At 33.9% G+C, this 24811-nt stretch overlaps 1 long non-coding RNA gene, 7 other non-coding genes and 1 pseudogene across 18 annotated transcripts; all 9 read left to right on the forward strand.

Moving 5' to 3' along the window:
• Positions 1-199: 199 nt before the first annotated feature.
• On the forward strand, positions 200-24302 carry LOC132266438 (uncharacterized). Of its 11 annotated transcripts, none has more exons than XR_009468626.1 (6): positions 202-1780; positions 7509-7572; positions 9691-9778; positions 13353-13519; positions 22196-22275; positions 24123-24302. It is a non-coding gene; the product is annotated as an uncharacterized LOC132266438 (long non-coding RNA). The 11 variants fall into 11 exon arrangements; XR_009468627.1 differs by having other exon boundaries at positions 22199-22275; XR_009468623.1 differs by lacking the exons at positions 9691-9778; positions 13353-13519 and having other exon boundaries at positions 200-326; positions 1681-1780.
• On the forward strand, positions 626-724 carry LOC132268031 (small nucleolar RNA Z103). Its single transcript, XR_009469175.1, has one exon. It is a non-coding gene; the product is annotated as a small nucleolar RNA Z103 (small nucleolar RNA).
• Positions 839-937, forward strand: LOC132268030 (small nucleolar RNA Z103). The gene has a single exon (XR_009469174.1). It is a non-coding gene; the product is annotated as a small nucleolar RNA Z103 (small nucleolar RNA).
• Positions 2591-2686, forward strand: LOC132268028 (small nucleolar RNA Z103). Its single transcript, XR_009469172.1, has one exon. It is a non-coding gene; the product is annotated as a small nucleolar RNA Z103 (small nucleolar RNA).
• Positions 3103-3201, forward strand: LOC132268032 (small nucleolar RNA Z103). Its single transcript, XR_009469176.1, has one exon. It is a non-coding gene; the product is annotated as a small nucleolar RNA Z103 (small nucleolar RNA).
• LOC132268027 (small nucleolar RNA Z103) lies at positions 3327-3424 on the forward strand. Its single transcript, XR_009469171.1, has one exon. It is a non-coding gene; the product is annotated as a small nucleolar RNA Z103 (small nucleolar RNA).
• Positions 3846-3946, forward strand: LOC132268033 (small nucleolar RNA Z103). The gene has a single exon (XR_009469177.1). It is a non-coding gene; the product is annotated as a small nucleolar RNA Z103 (small nucleolar RNA).
• LOC132268026 (small nucleolar RNA Z103) lies at positions 9289-9387 on the forward strand. Its single transcript, XR_009469170.1, has one exon. It is a non-coding gene; the product is annotated as a small nucleolar RNA Z103 (small nucleolar RNA).
• Positions 11487-11591, forward strand: LOC132268035 (small nucleolar RNA Z103; annotated as a pseudogene).
• Positions 24303-24811: the final 509 nt, after the last annotated feature.

Raw genomic sequence — 24811 nt, forward strand, 5'->3', positions numbered from 1 at the left:
TGTATATATTTCCTTTCCTATAATACATACTTGATACTACTACGTAATAAAATTTGTAAAAAAAATAATTAACTATTTATTTTTAAAATTAATAAATTACTCCTAGGGTTTTGTTGAGACGCAGGTAGCACCAAATTATGTAGATCTGCGCCGCGTGACATGATATAAAACAGTGCATCGATGAATAGGTAATGGAAATTCTGCCGTACACGTGGATCCGATGAAGGACCCAAATTAGGGTTTTCCAAGCCCTACGCTATATATAAAACTAACTCGACACATGACAACTCGGAGTCGCAGCTCTCTCTTTCTGTGAACATCAACAGGTATCAGCTAGGTTTATAATCACTCACACACTCACACACACACTGTATATAGAATCTATATGCGTCGATTACTGATTACCGGTGCTCATAATAAATGGGTTCTGTGTATGAGCCGACGCTACATCTTTTTATACTCCTTTTCTGCCCTAATTATAAACCTTCGGAAGGCTGTTAGTTGAGCCTATTACAAGCAGATCTGGAGAAATTCATATATATATATATATATATATATATATAACTTCAATTCTACTTCTTGTTGTTTTGTTTTCTGTGAATCAAATTATATGATATGATAGAGATTGGAAGTGATGATTATTTCCCCAGATGATCGAAATTGAAATTACTGAGCGCTTTTTGTTGTTCTCTTTTTGAGAATCCAAGCCAGGATTCTGATCCATCTCTCTATATATATATTGTAAATTAAAATTATAAATTTATATTACTCTTCTTGGTTTGTTTTTATTTTGTTTTGATTCGTTGAACACTTGAAGTTGAAAAACACAATAGTTGTTATGGAAGTGATGATTATTTCCCCAGATGATCGATTCTGAAATTACTGAGCGCTTTCTATTGTTCTCTTTTTAAGAATTCAAGCCAGGACTCTGATCCATCCTTCTTGTGACTTGTTTGGTTACATAAATAACTCGTGTAATTGGTTTATCCTATGATGTACTTCTCAAATTGTTTCTTGATTATTTGCTCATTTCACGAGTTTATTTAAAGGTTTCAATTTAAGTTCGAATGTAATTCATTGAATGAATGAGGCCTACCCATTTATGCTATTGCCTATTGCCTTTCACTTAACAACTAAATTAATTTATTCATTGTAACAAAAATAATTCATTCTTAGGTTGAGGCTTTAGGCTGTAAATTGTGAGAGTAGGACTTTGATGCCTATCACTCAATAATCATGTGAAATACATTGTTAAGTGTTGTAGTTCTAGTTCTCATGTACAGAATTAAAAACTATATGATATATGTGGATTTGTTAAATGATAAATGCAGTCTCATATTCATTTGTTCGATTTTACCTTTTTAGAAGTTATGACATCCCAATTTTGACCAAGTCCCAGGGGCTTAGATTATCCAATTAAATTACACTTTTGTACATGTTCTATGTGTAACCAGTCCTACTTAATCACGGAACAGGTCCATTACAAAATAATTTGTACTATGTTCTGTATGCCCCTTTTTAATCATGTCATTATTTCATTTATACTTGAGCATACCATGGAATTAAAAAATTTCTATTGTTCTTTTCCATTCTATACTGGTTTTCCGTAATTTTATTGGCCTTCCATGTTTATTTTATGTTTAGCTTATTTTTAAGTTTTATGATTGCTGTAAAGTGTAGGTAGTGTTCAAACTTTATTATCTCGATTTTGGATAGGAGAAATGAAAGACTGTTCTTGTATCAACACTTCACAAGGTCATGGTGGACATTACAGCAAAGGGTTAGTAATTTCTTGAGTTTTTCTAATTAATAGTGATTCTAGGGATAAATAGTTGGATTAAAATTCTTAGTAGAAAAAGGCAATTATTGATTATGAGGATTTGTTAGACACAAAGTGGAGTAAAATTCTTTGTAAGTTTTTATTTATTTATTAATATTGATTCTAGTATATGTCTCTGTTGGGGGATATGAGTGTTTGTTGTCAATGAAAAAAAAGAATTTCATATATTAGTTATATTTATTTCTTGAATTATTTTTTTTCCATTGACAAGAAACACACATGCACATCCACATGCACTTGTCTCTGTTGGGGTTATTTGTGAGTGTGTGAGTGTTTTTTTGTCAATGAAAAAATAGAATTTCATTTACTATGTATATTTTTTTTCCATTGACAAGAAACATACCCACATACCCAATTGTCTCCGTTGGGGTGGTTTGTGAGTGTGAGTGCGTTTGTTGTCAATGAAAAAATAGAATTTCATTTACTAGTTGATTTTTTTGAATTAGTAGATCTTTTTTTTCATTGGCAAGAAATACACTCACACATCCACTCTTGGCTGGCTAGGTTGGTATGCCCGTTATATATGTTTGTGCTTTTAAAATTTATTAGTTAGCCTTCATTTTCTTTATTCTTATTTCCCTTGTAAATCATTCTAGGTATAGAATGTCTCTGATGCGCCTAACAATGTGACTAGTTTGCAGTAGTTAGTCAATTGGGTTGTGTTTTATACTTTTAATGGCTAATGGGCCTAGTCAACACGAATATAAAATTACAAGAAAGTTGAAGATGAAAAACAAGAAAGTTGTTTTGATGGAAGTGATGATTATTTCCCCAGATGATCGACTCTGAAATTACTGAGCGCTTTTTGTTCTCTTTTTGAGAATCCAAGCCAGGACTCTGATCCATCTTTATGACTTTTGGTTACAGAAATAACTCAAATGTAATTGATTCTTCTCAGAAAATAATGTAATGCTTTGAAATTTGTTTTTTATTACCTTCCATCATTTTGAAATAATTTCTAATTGTATGCAGGGAAAATGATATATAATTCTACTCTTAATTTATGGTGTATGTGAAGAATCTAAACCTACACCTTATCATGTGATTTTATATTTAAGGTATCAAAGTGTCCCATGTTAAACCAACTGGTAAGAAATGGGTTCTGGGTTCTGTTTATGAGACATCTTTTTATATTCTGTTTCTGCCTTGATTATACCTTGGGATGATGTTCTTTTTGATCCTATTACAATCAGGTTTGTAGAAATTTACATATTTTCTTTTACGCAAGTTTTTGAGAATTGAATTATGTGAAATCATAGAGATTGGAAATGATGATTTTTTCCCCAGATGATCGAAGTTGAAATTACTGAGCGCTTTTTATTGTTCTCATTTTGAGAATCCAAGCCAGGACTCTGATCCATCTCTACGCACGTCATAAAGAAATGTGATTTGAAGTATTATAAATTAAAATTTTTGAATTCATTTATCTTAGGCCTTTTTTTATTTATTTATTGCTTTGAAGTTGAAAAACAAGAAAGTCGTTTTGATGGAAGTGATGATTATTTCCCCAGATGATCGACTCTGAAATTACTGAGCGCTTTTGTTGTTCTCTTTTTGAGAATCCAAGCCAGGACTCTGATCCATCTTTATGACTTTTGGTTACAGAAATAACTTGATGTAATTGATTCTTCTTAGAAAACAATGTAATTCTTTGAAATTTGGTTTTTATTACCTTTCATCATTTTGAAATAATTTCTAATTGTATGCAGGGAAAATGATATATAATTTATTAAAGAAATAATATTCTTATTTTTGGTTCGTCATGCAATTCTATTTTTAATTTATGGTGCATGTGAAAAATCTAAACCTGCACCTTTTCAACCATTATGTGGTTTATCATGTGATTTTATATTTAAGTTATCAAGGTGTCCCATGTTAAACCATCAAATGGTTGTTTAAAACTCTCTGTAGAAGTTGGTATTGAGGTTTTGCTTTGTAAATGACAGTTTATGTAATTGTAGTTCAACTATGACTTTTATCTTATGTTATTTGCCCATTTGTTTTGATGGAAGTGATTATTTCCCCAGATGATCAACTCTGAAATTACTGAGCTCTTTTTGTTGTTCTCAAGCCAGCACTCTATTCCAAGCCAGCACTCTATTTCATCTTTTATGTCTTTTGGTTACAGGAATATGTTCAATGTTATTGTTTCTTGTTAAACTATGTTATGCTTTGAAATTTGGTTTTTATTACCTTTTGAACAATGTTGAAGTTAGCAACTTTTTGAAATAATTGCTAATTTTATGCAAGGAAAATGATATATAATTTGTCATGTAATTCTATATTTAAATTATGGTGTTTGTGAAGAATCTAAACCTACTCCTTTTCAACCATTAGTGTTTATCATGTGATTCTACATTTAAGGTATCAAAGTTTGTACAATGTTAAACCATCAAATGTTTGTTTTAAACTCTGTTTAGATATTGCTATTGAGGTTTTGCTTTGGATATAACAGTTCTGTTGTGTATTTGTTTTTAACACAATTACTTTCGTTTATCTAATGTACTTTGCGTTTGTTTAAATTTTCATAAAATTAGTTTGTTTAAACGAGTGAAGCATCTAGTCCTACATGTTTGCCATTGCATGTTATTTAACAGCTAAATCTATCCATTTGATTGTAAGAAAAGTAATTCTTAGGTTTAGTACTAAATTTTTTGAGTAACCTACTGGGGTAAGCATGTGAAATACAATATCTTTGTTTAGGATTACAGTTGTAGCCTGTGTGTAAAGAATTAAAAACTGTATGATGTATATTGTTTTTAAAAAAAGTAAATTCAATCCCTTATTTGAATTTTTGATTTTACATTTAGGCTTTTTGTCGATCTCAATTTTTGACCATGTGCCCCAGCTTATACTAGCAATTTAAATTAATATGTATCCTTTTTGGAAAATATTATGGTTGTAACCTTTTTCATAACATCTTTAGTTCTTTCATATATCATTAATGCTTTTGCATGCCATCTTAAGCTTAAAATTTTCTATTGCTCTTTGTTCTCAATACTTATTTGTACATGTTTATTTTTTGTTATTATTTTAAAGATGTATGTAGTGTTAGATGGTTTAACATGGGACACACATTGATCCCTTAAGGTGTGGCATGATCTTGTGAAAGAGTTGATACAATTTACTGTATTTCATTTCTTTTATTCAGAATCAAGATAATAAAGTCCGACACCAATGCTTGTATCAACTCTTTCACAAGGGCATGCCACTTCTTACAACGTATGGTTTGTTTTTTCTTGGGTTTTGCCAATTAATAGGGATTATTGGTATAAGTATTATTAAAAAAAATTGTTGAAACTGTCAAATTGAATAAGGATTTGTTAAGAAGTAGACACAAGTGTGTGTGCAATGTTTACTCATTTCATATTCTTCGCATACATTTAAGGATTTGTTAAGAAGTAGACACAAGTGTGTGTGCAATGTTTACTCATTTCATATTCTTCACATACATTTTTGTCTTTGTAGGGTCTTGTGAGTGTGGGATAGTGTTTTTTGTTAATGAAAAAAATATTTTGAGGATTACCTTTTGGCTGCATAGCATTTGAGATGGGTTGAAGAATTAGTTGTGGAATTGTTTCTTTGTGTTATGTTGATGGGCATGTTTTCTTTGATAGTGTTCAGACTTGTCAAATGGTTGTATTTTTTATTCACGTAGTGTTTTCTTGGATTGGTGGTTTGAAGTTTTAAAGTCCATCTCAAGCTAGAAATTTGCCACTATTCTTTTCAAAAGGCTGTTACTTTTTTTTTTTTTTTTTTTAATTTTTTTTTTTTTTTATCCATTTCTTTTGGATCCCCTTTAATTCTTTAAATGTATTTTATATAAAAAATGTATTTGACGTTTGGGAGGATGATAAGGTGATCGAATTGGTTTGGCAAAGGACATATGTGGTGCCAGTTCCCTCTAGAATTGCTCTAATTAGTACTCCCTTTGTCCCAAAATACTTGTATACAATCTAGGAATCTTATCAATTTCTATAAATGTAAATTTCATAGTTTTTGTGCTTGTAAGATTTGTAAGTAGGCCTTCATTTTCTTTACACTTGTTTCCCTAGTAAGCCTTCTAGGTATAGCTGAGTACCCTATGTGTGGTAAATATGCTTCTACTACGACGCTATGGTTGCTTTTACCATTAGATTACATGGGATTGTGTAGATAACTTCATTTGCGGTGTGGTCAACTCTGCATGTGGTTACAACACCCTAGGCGTTGTGTCCACCCTTCCACAAGATTCTATTATCTGTAATTAACATAATTCCATCTTCTCATAAAAAAATGGCGTGTACTGGCATCCGAATGGTTTGCTAAAGAGAGGGGGCGTGTAGGCCCCATCAGTTGTGATGGGGCTCACACCCCCTCTCTCTTTAATAGACAGTTAGGATTTTGGTTTTTGGATAAGGAAAATGATATTTATGCCGATGGATTTGGCAGATTTGTTAGGCAGAATCCTCGGTGGCATCTAGTTGGCAAAAAAAAAAAAAAAAAAAAAAAAGAGCACTTCCTGTCTCTGTCTCTTACTTCTTACCTATTTATATATACTTAAATACATGAAAGAACACTAGTAAACCTTTGGAAACTAATAAAACATAAATTATATCTCCTAAAATTGGAAAGAAACCTAAATAGTAACCCACCACCGTTCCGTCCACCGTCGACAGTCCCGGCATTCACCGCTGTCCACCACCGCGGCTCAGGTTGGATAGGCGTGCAAGGAGAAACTGTAGACTTGGAGGACAGATAGGCGGAATCGGCGTGATACGCCGTACCTGAAGTCTTCAGTCCTTACTGCCTGCCGTGCAATTGCAAAAAACTGGTGTTTTTCTCCACTTTAGGATGTTGGGTGATGGTTGCTGGAGCGTTGCTGGAGTTCGGTGATGGTTGTGACAGTGTGTTGAGCCGGCAAAATGACGATGAAGATGACGTCGAGATTGACGATGTTGGGTGTCGGTGACCGTCGATCTTCATATCAGTTTGTTCCGAGGAGAGAAGATGAATAGACAACATGTGAGATGTTGATGCCAAATTGGATTAATTTTTTGCCAACTGGACGGCCACATGTATTTTGCCTAGCAAGTAGGTCAGACTGTTCTGCCTGAATATCACGACCCTTTGGATAATTGCTAATGTCTTGTAATTACTGGCACCATCTCACATGTCTTTTATTCTTTTAATATGTTTTTTAGCTCAAATTTGTTGAATAAAATGATTTTATTTAAAGGTTCAACTTTGAGTTAGAATGTGTTGTATTAAATGAATGAAGGCTACATGTTTTAAATTGCATGTCATTTAACAACTAAACCAATCCATTGATTGGGACAAAAATGATTTTTGTGGTTTATCTGCACATTGTTGAGAGTTGGACTTGGATTACTTATTCTTATTTATAGTGGTAGTTGTTTCCCATGTACAACGGTAAATCTAATCTCGACAATTTTACCTACTTTTATGAGAATATTACTTTTTTTGTTTTGTTTTTTTGTTTTTTAAGTCATGGTATTTGCTTTTTACTTAAGAGCTAAGTCCAACAAAGTCCAACACCTAATTTTGGCTTACTATACGAATTAGCATATTAAGTTAATTTGTGGCCTTCTATAATTATGTCCTGTTTGCAAGTCATGTTATATCATTCACTATTTAATTCATATTTCATACCATGTTTTTTTTGTAGGTTTATTCCTTATATTTTGTGAAGTTTATTCCAATGGGACTTCTAGAGATTGCTACAATGGTAGGTCTGTCAAAGAAATGTCATACAGTGCTAGTCTATTTGTCTTATGAAACATTATTCAGACTATTATTACCCTTGTCCCGTATTAGTGGTACCTCTTTCTTTATTTGACATGTCCAAAATTAGTTGCCCCATTTGAGTTGGTATCTTTCCACAATTACCCTTCTTAAGTTTTGAGACCAACTTATTATTATACAAAAATAAATTATTTGGTAATTTTAGAAGGGGACAATGCATTTCCATGACCCTTTAAAAATGTATAAATAGGAAATAGGAACAACTAATATGAGAAGTGGGAGTATATGTTTAGGTCATGGTAGTTAGACTTTGAAGTCTTTGTGCTGCTGTAAGATTTAATAGTTGGCCTTTATATTCTCTATTCTTGTTTCCCTAGCACGCGTTCAAGAATTATAGCTATAAGAGGTGGCATATAGAATTACTTGTACCCGTCAATGAAAGATATGCTTTGTCTACGAGCATTGATGGCTTCTGCTATGCATATTAGAGGGGCAAAGATCACTTCTTGTTGGATAAGAGAAAGGAAATACATTTCCTCTAATATTGGATGAGAGAAATGAAATACAGTAGCTTGATTTTTTCTTTCACAAGGTCATGGTTGTCCTTTAAACAACTTTGATTTAAGGCATAAGTAGTTGCATTTGTAATTCATGTGTAGAAAAGGCTAAAATTGTATATGAGGATTTGTTAAGGAGTTGACGCAAGTGGGTGTGCAGTGTTTTTACTCTTTTCAAATGCTTCGCATAAATTCTTATCTCTTCTTGCATTTGCATTTACTAGATGATATTTATCCTTTAAATTATTAAATTATTTGTTGGAGGATTGGTTGACCAAATGTTCATTGTGAATTTCTTGCCGGTCTTTTAAGAATCCCCCTTCCCCCCACCCCCACACCCCCTGTTTTCTTTCTTTCTGTAGGACCGTAGGAGGATGCAAATTTCATTTTCAGTAATTATATTGTTTATGCTGAGCTAAATTTTAATTTTCATATTTTAGTTTTCTACTAGCACTAAATATTTACTGTCCATTGCTTCAAAATGGAGTCTTGTTTCATAACAAGGTAGTGAAATATTAGTTGAGTTGGTTTATTCTAATTCAGCACCAGTGTGGATTTCATCGCGTCTTTATGGGTCGGTATAAGCTGACTCCGCTTGTGTATCATTACTCTTGGTAATCATGGTTCACGGACTTGGTCAACATCATTACTCTTGGTAATCATGGTTCATGGACTTGGTCAACACACTTGAACAACATTCTACCAAGTAGATTTATACTCCATTCTGCCAAGTAGATTATTTTCTTGCATTTTAAAAGAAAAAAGTAATGCATGGTGTGTAAGCATATGCTTGGTATGGTGAGGTGCTAGTGTGTGATTCACACTAGTCTCAATTTTTCTTGCATTAAAAAAGTAGTGTACAATGTGTTATGTGATCGGTTCTAAGCATGCTTTGTGATTGGTGTAAAGATTTACAAGCGGCATTATGAGGTACAAACACATTGTTTCTTGAATCTATGCTTTGTTTATTGAGCCAAATTTGCATGTTATTTACTATACTCCACTTCTGCCTAAATTATAGATATTTAGAGGGCTCTTGACTGAACCTATTACAAGCAGATCCGGGGAAAGTCATATATTTTATTTAACTTCAATTATTCTTTTTGCTTTGTTTTTCTAAGAATGAAGTTATATGAAATGATAGAAATGGAAGTGATGATCATTTCCCCAGATGATCGAAGCTGAAATTACTGAGCGCTTTTTATTGTTCTCTTTTTGAGAATCCAAGCCAGGACTCTGATCCATCTCTATACATCATATAAAATCTATTCTTTTTATCTTTCTCTGTGCCTGTTTTTAAATTTTTTTACAAAAATCCTTTGATATGTGTAACAAAATTATGTGAGTAGGTTGAAATATTTTGTTAATTGGGTCGTGCTTAACGGACTGACGGGACACAAGACTCTTTTCCGGTTGGCTAGGCTGATAGGCCTGTGAAACATTTTCCTTTTCAATTTCATGTTACTATTATAATTTGAGGTTTGCTATTGTAACATTTTCCGCGGATCTTTTTAATTTTTTTCTAAACAATACTGTCACATATTTTAGGCGGAGTACTTTTTTGTTTTTAAAATTCAGCTGGAAGGTCTCTCCATAAAGCACGTGATGCGACTGTGTGCTTGTAATGCTTTCACTTGTAAGTCTTCTAATTATAATTGTCAGGTTTAGTAGCTAGCCTTCATTTTCTCTAATACTTGTTTCCCTAGTCTCCTAGGTATGGAAGTAGGAGGTAGCAGTTAGAATTGATAGTTTTTATTGTACAGAACAGGGGAGTGTGGAGATCACTTCAAATGGGATGAGGTCAACTTTGTTTGCGGTGACCACTTCCCAAGTGGGATGATCTCCGACCTTCCCCTATGCACTAGACCATCTAATTATTACTAATGGCATGTAATTGCAAACACCACCATTCCCTCATCTTTCATTCATTTAATTCATTTTTTTAGCTCACATTTGTGTTCTCATAGTCCATTTGTGGAGTAAAATGAGTTTATTTAAACGATAAACATTGAGTTGGAAAGTGTGTCATTAAATGAATGAAAGCTATGTGTTACCATTGCATGTCATTCAACAACTAAACCAATCTATTGATTGGAAAAAAAACATTTTTAGGTTTGGTCCGCATGTTGTGAGTAGGACTTGGACTGTTACTTAACTTTGTTATAGTGTGGTAGTTTTAGCCCATGTGTACAGAATTACCAAACTATATGATATGTGCAGATTTGTTAAATGGTAAATGCGATCTCATTTTCTGGTGTACAATTTTGCCTTCTACATCCTCATTTATGTATATGCACATTAGGTGAAATTTACAACTATGTTTATCTAAAAATAACACATTTAGCTCAATGAGATATAACCTCTCCATCCTCAACGAGGAGGGGAGGGGACTTATAAAAATAATAAAATGTAATACCTTGGAGTGATAAAGATAGGAAAAAAAAAAATAGAACCCATGCCTATTTTATCGTAAATAATCTTAAGTATGCAAATAACTCGCACTAACGATTTTTCTTCTGGGTAGGAGAGTATACATCTATAGATGAACCAATGTAAACTTTTGCCCCAAAGACAAATTAAACATGCATGATAAAAATGTAATATATTATTTGTAATTAGATTTCATTATTTTGTATAAGATTACTTGATGAAGACAAAAGTATAAGATGTTTTATACTTTATGTAAATATTTGTCTTAAAAAAAAGCTAATTCAAATAAAAAAATGAATCAGATAAAAAACTAAAATTTTCCATCTAATTTAGTTTTATCCATTGGAATATTTTAGTCTTTTTACACACATTTTTCCTTTCCTATAATAAGTAATAAAATTGATTTTCTGGAAGAAAAAAAAAAAAATTTAACTATTAATATTAAATTAATAAATTTCTCCTACAGTTTTGTTGAGACCAAGTAGAACCAAGTTATGTAGTTCTGTGCCATCACATGATATAAACAGTCCTTGGTAACATAATCTACATAATCTTTACCGTACAGGTGGATCTGATGAAACCCAAATTAGGGTTTCCAAGCCCTACGTCATATATAAAATAATAAAACTAAGTGAACTCTTAACAACTCGCAGTCAGCTCTCTTTCTGGGAACATCAAGAGCTGTCAGTTACACACACACACTGTATATTGTATGTAGAATCTATATATGTTGATTACTGATTACTGGTGCTCATAATAAATGGGTTTATGTGTTTGTCGAAGCTACATCCTTTTATATTCTTTTTGGGCTCTTGGTTGAGCCTATAAAAAGCAGATCTGGACACACACACATACAAACATAACTTCAATTCTTCTTGTTGTTGCTTTGTTTTCTGAGAATCAAATTATATGATTTGGTAGAGATTATTTCCCCAGATGATTGAAGCTGTAATTAGTTAAATTACTGGGCTCTTTTTATTGTTCTCTTTTTGAGAATTCAAGCCAGGACTCTGAGCCATCTTTGTGACTTGTTTGGTAATAGAAATAACTCATATAATTGATTCATCCTACAAAGCAATGCTATCTAATTAAAGAACTAGTCAAAATTATTTATTGATTATTTACCCATTTAATGTGTTTATTTGAAGGTTTAAATTTGAGTTGGAATATAATTCATTGAATGAATGAGGCTTATACATTTATGCTATTTCCTATTGCCTTTCATTCAAGAACTAAATCAATCTATAGATTGTAACAAAGAATTCATTCTTAGGTTCAGACTGTAAATAGTGAGAGTAGGACTTTGATGCTTTTCATAATAGGAAATACATTAGCTTTGTTAATTGTTGTAGTTGTAGTGCATGTGTACAGAATAAAAAACTATATGATATATTTGGTTTTGTTAAATGATTAATTTAATCTGATATTCAATTGTTCGATTTTACCTTTCTGCATGTTCTGACATCTCAATTTTGACCAAGTACAAAAGCTTAGTTTAGCAATTTAAATTAATTTGTCTATTTCCTATTTGTAACCCGTTATGCATTCTGTGTTAGTTAAAAAAATTCTATAGTTCTTTTCCCTCTTATATTCGTTTTCTTTATATTTATTGTTAATATTCGTTCTCTTTAAATTTATTGTTAACTGACTTCCATGTTTATTTTTTTTATTATGCTTATTTTGAAAGTTTTATAATTGATTCAAAAAGTAGGTAGTGTTCATACTTTACTATCTTGATTTTGGATACCAAAAATGAAATATACTAGCTTGTATCATCTCTTTCACAAAGTCACGACGACCTTCAGTAATAGTGATTCTAGGTATAAGTAGTTGGATTATAATTCTTTGTAGAAAAAAGGCTAAATTTAATATGATGTAATTGTTATGGAGTAGACACAATTGGGTGTGCATTGTTTATTCATTTCAAATGCTTCACATACATTTTTGTCTTCCCTTATTTTCATTGATGTCTCCGTTGGGGTATGTGAGTGTGAGTGTGTTTGTTGTCAATGAAAAAAAAAAATTTCATTTGCTAGTTAATATTTATTTATTTTTTTCATTGGCAAGAAACACACTCACTCATCCACTTGTCTCTACGGAATCTTGAACCCTATGATTTCTACTTTTGAAGGTGAGGAATTACCCTTGGCACATAGCCTTTGGTTCCTTGAAGTATTAGATTAGTGTGTAAGGTTTGGTTGTGGAAATGTTAATTGTGTTGCGTTGATGGGCATGTTTTCTTCCATAGTATTCAATTTAGACTTCACAAGCATTGGGAATGAAAATATTTTTTTTATATTAATGGATTGTTTTTCATTCAGGTAAATGTTTTCTTGGATTGATTATTAACGAAGTTTACTTACTTTTCCCGCTCAAGCATGAAATCTTTGTTTCTTTTCTTTTTCTTTTTTTGCCTGTTTTAATTCTTTCAACCTTGTGTAAATGTAATTATCATTTGGAAGGATTGTTAGAGGATCTAAATTTCATTTTCAGTAATTATATTGTTTATGTTGAACTAAATTTTAATCTCATATTTACTGTTTATTGCTAGAGAATGGAGTTTTGTTTCCTTAATTGTCTTGTTTCATAACAAGAGTAGTGATATATAAGTCAAGTTGGTATATAATGCGACAAGAGGCATGATTGTGGATTTTATCACGTCTTTATGAGATTTTAACTAGAGGCATAAGCCCGACTCTACCTTTATATCATCATACCATGTATATCATTACTCTTTATAGTGATTCATACTTCATACCATGTTTTTTTGTTATTTATAGTGATAGCGTTGGAAATGATGATTATAAATTTTGGTCAAAATACCAACATTGGTGGAGTTTTACCTATCCAAGTTTTGACCCAGTTTTGGTAATGTGCGGCCGACTTTGATCAGGACAATAAGAGAGTAAAGAATGTATCGTGCGCCTCTTTTGTTGAGCTAATCAAGGTAAATTCAACTTTCCATGATAATGGCATAACAACCTTATATATATATATATATAAATATAGGATGTAGACTCTGAACTGTAAAAAAAAAAAATTGCCAAAAAAAAAAAATTAAATATAAAAATTTATCAAGTTGTCCACTTCAAAACTCGCGTTCCCATGCAAGACAAGCATGTAGGTTGCCAAAATCTGGAAGTGGTTGCAATTTGTAGATGTCTAAAATTTGTGATGGTCTAATCACTTAGTTAAGAAGTCGAACATTTTTGATTAATCAAATTTCTTGATTGCGAGTTCCATCAGTAGACACGTGTCAAAATCTTAAAGTACCTTAAAAAAAGTGCATTTAAGTTCTAATAAATTAATATTTAAATTTTAATTTATTTTCATATAAAAGGTAACAAATCTTTTATTTATGGAAAATTTGCACAATGATTGGGAGTTTCCAAATCAAACGCCTTACTTTTGGTCTATAAATACAAGGCTACCCTACACATTTCAGAGAGAGACGAACAAAACATCGAAGCTTTGCCAAAGTTCTCACTCAACAAAAACTCCGAAGAAGAAAAAAGAACAAGCGTGCCACATTTACGCCGTTCTTCATCTAAAGTCTTCATTTACCATTTGAGATCAAGCCCCGTCGGCCCTCGTTCGAAGATGCATTTAAGCCTTCTTCAACTTTGAAGAACTCAAACAAAGTTCAACCATCGGTTCAAAGGATTGTACTCATTTTTTTTTTTTATATTAATAAAATTATCATTGGCTAGATTTATTTTCTTGGATTTCAGGATACAAAAATTTGTGTTACAAATTTCTTTCCGACCGGGTATGTCTGAAATTTGTATTTATATCTGAAAATTTATGGACGAAAATAAATGCAACAAATAACAATTTTATTAAATATCGGGAAAAATGGGTACAATCATTTGTTGGCGATTCTATAGTCTAGAATCACCCTTTAATTAAATTTCCTTAGGAAATCGGTTCAAGGGCATCGGAAGCCTGATCTTGAACCGGTGGTTGAACATTTTTTTTTTGAGTTATTCAAAATTGACGAAGGCTCAAATGGATCTTCGAACAAGTGCCGGCAGGGCTTGATCTCAAACGGTGAGTGAAGGCCTTTGATGAAGAACGGCGTAGGTGTGACACGCTTGTTGTTCTTTTTCTTCAAAACTTCGGGGTTTTTGTTGAGTCAGAGCTTTGATACTTAGTTAATCTCTCCGTGTCTGTGTATTTTCCCCAAATGTGTAAGTTGGCCTTGTATTTTTAGGCCAAAGAATGGGTCGGTTGATTTGGAAACTCCCAATCGTTCAATTCTTCTATAAATAAAAGATTTATTTCTTTTTATATGGAAATTAATTCAAATTTTAATTAGGGTTAAATGCAAAAAAATCTCCCTGAACTATCGGCATATCAGCAACTAACCCTTAAACTACAAAAGTTTTAACTAACCCCTGGACTATTCAATTTTGCTGCAGACGACTCCATCTGGCGGGAATTCGGCAGGTTTTGATGGCATGTGCCATCACGTGATGTAGATGCTTAAAATAAAGGACAAAAATGCCCTTATTCACATAAAAGGACAAAAATGCCCTTGTTATCGTTATAACCAAAAAGTCCTACTTGAGCCTATAAATGGGACAACCAAACACACCCTTCGTCTCCATCAAACTCGTCCCTGCAGTAACAATGATCAAACCCAGCAATGATCATAGTCGAGCTCTCTGCTTGTCGGATATAACCATCATTATCAGTTCAGTTCACCATTCCAAGCACTGCCATTCAGTTCCAACCTCGCCTGCTGTTCCTCTCACCGTAGAGCACCCTCCACATGATTTTTAAAAATAATTATATTAACAAAAAATGTGAGAATACAAAAAATAAATAAAAAAAACAGCCGGAGAAAAAAACATTGCATAGTCGCCAGCAGTTGCCGCCGTACAACGTAGTCTTCCCCAGCACATTCATAAATATAATAAAAAAATAAATAATAAAAATAGCCGGAGAAAAAAACATTGCATAGTCGCCAGCAGTCGCCGCCGTACAACTTAGTCTTCCCCAGCACATTCATAAATATATTCGTCGGTCAGAACAATACTCTTGGCTTCTCTCTCCATTCCCAAATTGACAACTGTGGTGGGTGGGTAGCTACAGTACAGCGTCGCCATCCCGAGCACATCCAAAGTGAATAGACGGCGGCGATGGGTAGGTCGCTGTATGTATATAGTGATGCGGTGTGTCGCACTACCGTCAAGCTTAAGAGAGAGAGTGCATTTTAAGGCGAGGGTCAAGAGTTTTACATTTATAGAAGCCACTACTACCTTCATTAAAAATATAGGTAGGGCGAGTAGGGATCGTCCCAAGGGATTGTGAGGATCGAGCAATGTCGTGGAATCGTTATTAGGGCTAGTAGGTCAAGTGATCAAACAATTGGTTAGTTGGTTGATTAGAGAATAACTAAATTAAACTAAGTGATAACAAAAGAATGCAATTAAGAGTAAGTAATAGAGAGAGAGATCTTGGGGTTTAGAGATCACCACCAAGCAATGCACTTCTATACCATTGACAAGTGACTAATGAGGGCAAATGGTGTGTTGCAATATTGGTGTGTGTGTGTGTGTTTGGTTGATTCAACAAGTAAGGATGACTAGTTAAACATGTATTGTCTAAACATCATGTGAAAGGCACAATATATCTAAGCAATGAAGCATATATTGTCTAAACAACATGTGAAAGGCACAATAGATCAAAATAAGTCATTAATCTTTTCATTAAGCTCACAATTCAAATACAACACAAGGATAGAGACATATGCTACTTGCATTCAAAAGCTTGGATCATCAAACAAGAAGCATGGATTGCCCTCCCATTTAATACTACACTACAACTACATTACATCTACACTACTAGCATGAAAATAAACTAGGGGAGAGGCACAATCCATCAAGGAATAAGTATAAACCATCAAGAGAATCACAAGAGCATTCCTTTAAGTATTATGTTTTGACAATCTCCAAATCTATAGCATCAATACACATAAACATGCATCAATAACACAAAATCTAGAGACAAGTACATGAACATCTATCCTAGCATACATAGACATATGGATAGAATGAAATGATCAATTGGAAGCATTAAACCACATAAATCATTGAATAAACAAGATCTATATATATCAAAGTGTCAAAACATCAATTACAACACTAATTCCTCAATAATACACAAGATTAAGATATAGAAAGCATGCTTGGGGCTAACTCTAGCCCCAAGAGGATGTCTAGCCACTCATGGTAATGTTGCTCCAACCCTCAAGGGCTAACTCCATGGAAGAAATCTACTCTTTATTGATGAAGAACTCTAATGGTGTCTCTAGCCTCCTCTTCCTCTAAGCTTGCTCTCCAAGAGATGATATGAAAATGATATTAGCTCCCTTGTAAAAAGCAATCCTTATCCTTATATAGGTAGGTCAAATGACACCCAAAATGAGCTGCGGTCGTGCACACAATATTCCCTAATGATTGGATAAAGGACAACTTTCAATGAGATGGAAATTTAACTTTTTCGCACTGGAGGAAGTTCGATCGATCGAACCTTGGACTTGGATCGATCGAACTAGCTGAGATCCATCGAACTTAGGTTGGATCGATCCAACTGGTTAAGCTTTTTGGGAAAAGACAAATCCGAGATATTTTGGAAGATATTTTTGGGAAAAGGACAAAAGTGGTTAGTGGGTGGTACAGCTGTGGATATGATCAATCATTTGAATAAGGACAAAAGTGTTCGATCGATCGATCGATCGAAGGGTGGTGTTGGATCGATCGAACTTTTGGACTTTATGCTTTTGGGTCAAGGCTTGGATCCATCTTGCAGTGCTGAGATCGATCAGTGTTCGATCGATCGAACCTTGAAGTTGGATCGATCGAACTTTGCTGCTTCCCACATTTGGCTTCATTTGCTTCCTTCTTTCTCCACTTTGCTCATTTATTTGTTTAATCCCAGAATTGCTTCAATTAAGCTCTTATTTGGCTGAGTTAGCTTATTTTCGGGATAAGTGCCTGAAAATGGAAATAATACGAAATCAATCTAAAACGGTAAAGTAAGATAAATAAAGGTACTAGAATGCCTAAACTTAAGGGGTTTAAATATGAACTTTTCAGCGCTCATCATATTGGACTATAGACAAAGGGGTAAAGACTCGAGAGAGAAAGGAGTAGTAAGCCGAACAAAGAGTTCGGCTGGCGGACCAGAACTCACTGTTAGGTCAGACCAAGCTTACTGGAAGAAGATGAATAGAGCAACTCAGATGAACTGGTCTCAGTCTCGTTGTTCTGGGTTTCGCTGAAATTGCACTCTTGCCGGATTGTTTTGCTACTATAGCTCTGTCACCGGAACTGCTGTTCATCTTAACTAAGACATTTCGGGGTTGTTCGGTCTTTGATTGCAGGCTCGCCGGCGACGACGTAGCAAACTCCGATGAACTGGTCTCAGTCTCGTTGTTCTGGGTTTCGCTGAAATTGCACTCTTACCGAATTGTTTCGCTACTATAGCTTTGTCAGCGGAACTTCTGTTCATCTTAACTAAAGACATTTCGGGGTTGTTCGGTCTTTGATTGCAGGTTTGCTGGCGACGACGTAGCAAACTCCGATGAACTGAACTCTACAATTTTCAACCAGCAACAAATAGCAATGAAGTTTCACCTCTGCAACTTCCGGCGAACAAAACCATACCAAATCAAACCCACAAGCTGTTCCGCCGGCGACGTAGCAAACTCCGATGAACTGAATCGCCCTGCGAAATCGAAGTTTCCAAACTCCGATGAACGGAGTTTCCAAGTCTTTGTTTCGATCCCTCGATTCGTACCCCCAATCCCTGTTTACCCACAAACTGACCCGCAAAAAAGGAAAATATATCCAATTTTTTCTCAAGAAAATCCCAACTTACTCTATCCAGATTTCGCAATTTGACCCTCTATGCCGATCGTGCCTATCGTCCTTTCCCCACCGCCGTCCTTGCGCTTCAACTCTCTACTCAGTCGGCCGACCTCTTCACAGCCGACCCCTCCATCGCGACAGAGTCCTCGACATCATCCAAAGCCGAAACCGCCGAGCCCGTATTCATCCTCACCGGCCGTTCCTCTCACCGCCGAGCCCTCCATAGCTGCGCCAGAGATCCATCTTCGCCCACTATCAGTTCACCCACAGCAGAGCTCACCGCTGTCCGTGCTTTATCCGCCTCTCTTGCTTGATTTTGGATTTGTATTTATTTATTTATTTTTTTATATCATTTTTTGGATCTGGATATTGTGTTTGGGCTTTACAACAGATACATGCATATATATTTGGCCTTTGGTTACAACTTGAGCACTATTCCGGGACTAGACAATAGTAAGGGTATATGTGTCATTTGATTCACTTAGCTTAAACACTCAAAACTACGTCGTTTTAATTAGGGTAAATCAGACATTTTATTTTTCCGGGTCGGAATGGACTGAAATGCAACAAATTCATAATTCATGGGTTTTTTTTTGTAGTTCAGGGGGGTGGGTTGGAATATGCCGATAGTTTTTTTTGGGGGGGGGGGGGGGTGGGGGTGGTTTGCATTTAACCCTTTTATTTGAATTAAAATGCACTTTTCTTTAAAGTTATGAACCTTTAGAATTTTGACACATGCCCGTTGTTGGGAACCGCAATCAAGAAATTTTATTAATCAAGAATGTTGGACTTCTTGACTAATCCGACGGTGATTAGACTATCACAAATTTTAGACATCTACCCTAGATGACTGAAGTTGAATTTGCTGAGCCTATTGTTCTCTCTTCGAGAATCCAAGCCATCACTCTGATCCATCTCTATACATGTAAATATAAAATGTGTGATTAGAGGTATTATGAATTAAAATTGTTAGAAGTCTCTCTTATTGTTTGTGGTCTATTTTTTAGAATTTTATTGGTTTGTTTAATTTATTAAAAAAAAAAAAAAAATAGTTGTTTTGATGGAAGTGTGATGATCTTTGTGTCTTGGTTGCTTGTAGAATCTTTATTCATGTTATTGATTGATATATCTTTTTATTTTTCTCTTTATTTCTTGATCTTGTATTTTACCATTTTCAATGATCAATTTATCTTATGTACAATTTTTGAAATTTGTTATTTTTTTACTCTGATATGCCTAAAAATGTGATAGTTTGCAGTGGTTTATCAATTGGGTTTTGTTTTATACTGTTATGGGCTAATGTGTTCAGTAAACAAGAACATAAAAATACAGTTAAGGACTGTCTTGGTTGTTTATGTTGATATATAGGCCCATTTTGTATTTTCCTTTTCAATTTAATGTTACTAGTATATTTTTCTAGGACTTGATAGTTAGCTTTATAATGTTTGTGCTTGTAAAATTTATTAGTTGTCCTTCATTTTCTTTATTCTTGTTTCCCTTGTAAAGCCTTCTTGGTATAACAGGTTATCCCTCTCTTTAGTAGACCGTTCTGATTTTTGTTTTTGGTTAATTAATTTTATCTAATGGCATGTAATTACTTCCACCACCAGATCACATGTTTTTCATTCATTTAGTTCCTTATTGTAGCTCAAATTTATTTTCCCATAGACCATTTGTTGAATTAAACGAGTTTATTTAAAGGTTCAAATTTGAAGGCTACATGGTTGCCATTGCATGGCATTAAATGATCTTAATATAAGTGTCTTATTTGTAAGCTGTCATGTTATATTATTCATTATGTCATTCATATTTCATACCAGAGAATGTAACAGTTTGTTTTTCTAGAGTTTTCCTAAATAATTACCCATTGATTTAAGGGGTAGGTAGTTGTATTTGACATTCATGGTTAGAAAAGGCAAAAATTAACAGGTCTGTGCAGCGTTTGTTTACTCTTTTATATTTTCTCGTAATTTCATTCACTATTTGTATTTGTTACATACTCTACACATTATATGTAGAATTAATGTAGATGCTAATGTGTCACCGATTACCGGAGCTCATAATAAATGGGTTTTGTGTATGGGCCGGCACTTCCTATTATACTCCTTTTCTGCCTTGATTATAGACCTTGGGAGGGTTTTTTGTTGAGCCACAGGCAGGTCTCACACCCCCTTCTCTCGTTGTTAGACAGTTAGGATTTTGGTGCTTGGATAATTGCTAATGGCTTGTAATTGCTGACACCACCAGCTCACGGCTTTCATTCTTTTAATACATTTTTTAGCTCAAATTTGTGAGCCCATAGACCATTTGTTGAATAAAATTGGTTTATTTAGAGGTTCAAGTTTGAGTTAGAATGTGTGGCATTAAATGAATGAAGGCTACATGTTTGCAATTGCATGTTTGCAATTGCATGTCATTTAACAACTAAACCAATCCATTGATTGGAACAAAAATAATTCTTAGGTTTGTCTGCACATTGTTGAGAGTAGGACTTGGATTACTTATTCTTGTTTAGTAGTGGTTGTAGCCCACGTGTACAGAACCAGAAACAATATTATGTGTGCAGATTTGCTAAATGGTAAATCTGATCTCATTTTCAAGTGTACAACACTTTGGACTTAGGTTTGTCTGTATATTACTTCTTTTTCTTTTCTTTTTTTTAAATCATGGGATTACCTTTTCCATAAGCTTGTATTATCATTTTAGGTTTATTTGTAGCCTTCTAGAATTATGTCCTGTTTGTAAGCTGTCATGTTATATCACTCACTATTTATTTCATATTTTGAACCATATTTTTTTGTGCAAGTTTGTTCCTTCTTTTTTGTGAAGTGTATTCCAAAGTTACTTATAGTGACTGCTACCATGGTAGGTATACACAGAAATGAAATAGAGACGGGTTTGTGTAGCGTTTCTGAATTTATTGCGAGTCTTTTCAGAAGTTCTCTCCCTGTTTTCTTTCATTCTGTAGGGCTGGAGTAGGATGCAAATTTCATTTTCAGTAATAATATTGTTTATGCTGAGCTAAATTTTAATTCTCATATTTCAGTTTTGTACATACACCATATTTACTGTCCATTGCTTCAAAATGGAGTCTTGTTCGCTTTATTGTTTTGTTTCATAACAAGGGTAGTGATTTATAAGTTGAGTTGGTTCATGCTATAATTCAGAACCTGTTAAGATGGTGGATTTCGTGTCTTTATGAGTCGGTATAGCCCGGTTACTCTTGGTAATCATGGTTCAAGGACTTGGTCAATTTTTCTTGCATTACAAAAGTAGTGTACCGTGTGTTATGTGATTGGTTCAAAGTGTGCTTTGTGATTGATGTGGTATGGTGATGAAGCAGCATTATGAAGTACAAACACACATTGCTTGTTGAACCTATGTGTTGTTTACTGAGCATGTTTTTTATTATACTCCACTTTTGCCTAAATTATATTGTCAATGGTGGGATTTTAGTTGACATGGGACACAAAACTGTGTCTTAGTCGGCTAAGCTGATAGGCGTGTTAAACATTTTTCCATTTCAATTTCATGATACTATTATATTCTGAGGTTTGTTAGTAACATTTTCCACTGGGTCTCTTTCTTTTTTTTTGTAAACAGTACTGTCACATATTTTTTGAGTAGTACTTTCTTATTTTTAAAATTCAGCAGGAAGGTGGTCTCTCCATAAAGCACATGGTAGGTCTCTTAATACCAGGTGATGATGAGTAGTTCTTCATTTTTTTTTTTTTTTTCAAATTCAGCAGGAAGGTCTCTCCATAAAGCACGTGATAGGCCTCTTAATATCAGGTGATGCGGCTGTGTGCTTGTAATGCTTCCACTTGTAAGTCTTCTGATTATAATTGTAAGGTTTAGTAGCTAGCCTTCATTTTCTCTATGCTTGTTTCCATAGTTAGTCTCCTAGGTATAGATGGAGGAGGTAGTAGTTAGCATTGATAGTTTTAATCATGCATATGGGATGGGGTCAACTTTGTTTGCGGTGACCACTTTCCAACTGGGATGATCTCCACCCTTCCCCTATGCACTGGACCATCTAGTGCACCATAAAGGATTCTATTCTCTCTAATAAACCTCTTTCAATCCTAGATTTTGGTTCGTAAATTATTGCTAATGGCATGTAATTGCAGGCACTACCATATTCCACGTCTTTCATTCATTTAATTCATTTTTTTAGCTCACATTGGTGACCCCATAGACCATTTGTTGAGTAAAATGGTTTAGAATGTAAGTCGTTAAGTGAGTGAAAGCTACATATTGCCATTGCATGTCATTCAACAACTAAACCAATCCGTAGATTGTAACAAAAATATTCTTAGGTTTAGTCTGCATGTTGTGAGAGTAGGACTGGGATTACTTAGCTTTGTTTAGCTTTGTTACTTGTCAAGCATAGGAAGCATAAGTTGGTACCGCCCCCCTTCTATTAGTCTGCACTGTTTTCTTTTTTGTCAATACCTTTCTAATCAATCCCCCCGCTCCCCCCTCATTAGCATAGTTGTTGTCATTTCCCACATTATACACACGGTATTAGTTAGTGTGTGACGTCCACACTCAATTATTTACCGACTGACCGACTGTAGAAGACCCGTAAGTTATAGTTTTGCATGGCTACCAAGCCTATCCAGCCTAATTTAGGCACTTTTGCTTTGTTTTTGTTCAGGTCGTGTTTTTTTGTGCAACAACCTTATTACATGGTAAATGAAGATAAATGTATAAATGAGACAATTGTGTATTGAGCCAAATTATGATTTAAGAGAAACAATTGTGTATTGAGCCAAATTACGATTTTCATATTTTATTTTTCTTTATGCGGCTCTTGCATTCTCAATGTAGTGTTTATATAGGTTGGGTTGGTTTAATGTTAATTTAGTCGGAGTTATGATTGTTTGTTTGATCATCATATAGTTATTGAATCGGTATTGTCTTATAAATATTCTTGATAATTATGATTCAAGGAATTGGTTGAGTTAGAGCTAGTGAGATTTCGAACAGTCGATCTCAATTGCCTTCTTTCATAACAAAGGGTAGTGATATTGTAATTTGAGTGATGCTAATTCAGTTATAGGCATGATGGTTGATTTTCATTCGGCTTTTGTATCAACACTCTTGATTCAAAGGAATTTGTTGACTTGGTGCTGGCTAGATTCTATGATCATCCTTCTTTTCCTTTAGGGTTAAGTGCAAAAAAAAACCCTGATATATAGGATTTGTACAAAAATAATCCATACTTTTAGAAAATGTGTATTTCAGTCCATCAAAATTTTAAAAAAAGGTGCAAATAAGTCCCGTGACCACTTTTTGGTCAAAATCGATATAAAATAAATTTAAAAATCCTAGTTGGGCTTTTTTCGCACTTAACCCAGAAATTTATATTATAGGGTATTAATGTCTTTTTATGCGAGTAGGGGTAATTGCACCAAATTGATAGTATATGGGGGGTTTTATGTAACACAAGGACTGATTTGCACTATTTCGACAGTAGATGGGGTTTTTTGCACTTAACACTTTCCTTTATCATGCACCAGATCAAGATCAGTGTTCCAAAATTTGGGCTTCCCAGTTTTGAAGAAACAATTGTTGTCTTTTGAAATTTGTTAGTTTTGTTAATTATTTCTTAAACTTTCCAGAAATATGTTTTTTTATTTTAAATATGATTTCCATGAACTCTTGCAGGAAGGAGGAAGGGGGAGAAGAAAAATGGGTGTGTTACACTGCAACTTCTTCAATGAACTAGTGATGATTTGGCTTACGTTAGTTTTTCATTGGAGTGAACCTAATTACTATCTTAAATTTGGTTGGATATAGAGTGCAACAGTTTTGATTATCAAAATGAATTATTTTGGTAGCTTGTTATTTTGCGGCTAATAACCATTCTCTGGCACATTATTATGGTTTTGGCAGAAATTTCTTGAAATAATAATAATAATGAAAATGTCATCTTACCCTCTTACCAGTTATTTTTCCTTAAATAACGTAATCTTATTATCCATTTTTTTTTAAAAAAAAGGTATATTATTGAAATAACGGATTTATCAAAAATGGGCAATAAAGTTAATTTACTAATCTATTTAACCGGTAAGTATATTACTGATATGGTGCAATTTTTTATTTTTTTATCCTTTTAGTGGATATTTTTTTGTCAGTAATTCATTGTAATTATGTGTATGCTCCCATTCATGTGTGTCCTTTCGTGCACTTCTGAATTCATTCTCTCTTGTTTTCTCCTTCCTAACTTAGATGCTAACTTAGATTCATATATTTATTATAAGAAGGGTAAGAGTAATATAATTACATTATTGTGATAACCACGTGCACGGGTGGGGACGAAGTTGCATGTATCTGAAAATCATTATTCTAAATTT

Source organism: Cornus florida, unplaced genomic scaffold, assembly GCF_030987335.1.
Source record: "Cornus florida cultivar Cherokee Brave unplaced genomic scaffold, ASM3098733v1 CherokeeBrave_3.0.0_Hap2_Chr07, whole genome shotgun sequence".
Classification (NCBI taxonomy): domain Eukaryota; kingdom Viridiplantae; phylum Streptophyta; class Magnoliopsida; order Cornales; family Cornaceae; genus Cornus; species Cornus florida.